Source organism: Cyphomyrmex costatus, unplaced genomic scaffold (assembly GCF_001594065.2).
Source record: "Cyphomyrmex costatus isolate MS0001 unplaced genomic scaffold, Ccosl1.0 scaffold211, whole genome shotgun sequence".
Lineage (NCBI taxonomy): Eukaryota > Metazoa > Arthropoda > Insecta > Hymenoptera > Formicidae > Cyphomyrmex > Cyphomyrmex costatus.
Window position 1 is genome coordinate 440,820 of NW_017276159.1, and position 462 is coordinate 441,281.

Here is a 462-nt window from a genome sequence, read left to right on the forward strand (position 1 = left end):
TCGTCGTGCTATATCTGCTGATCTCAATGTGCGCATAGAAGGAACGCATTCGCGGTATTCTTCTCGAGTAACTGTACATAATATATACGGATTATAATAAAACGACATTAAATTTTAAGCAGGTAGATGGCCAGTATTCCGGATATAGTTTTCTTTAAAAACTATAATAAAAAAGGAAAATGAAAAATACTACCCAAATGATCAGAAGTCTCATTATCAGTAAAGTTCATTATTTTTATATTCCTTTATCTTATAAAGATATTACTAATGTAAATTTAACTGTAATATATTATATAATATACTAGTAAATAGTATAACTATGAAATTCATCTATCAATCTGCGTATCTTTATTTAAACCACCTAACTACTTTAAAGTTAAATTTAAAAAATATAAAATTAAAAAACTTTTAATTTAATTTTACAATTATGTGTTTTACTAATATATTATATATTATAAATTA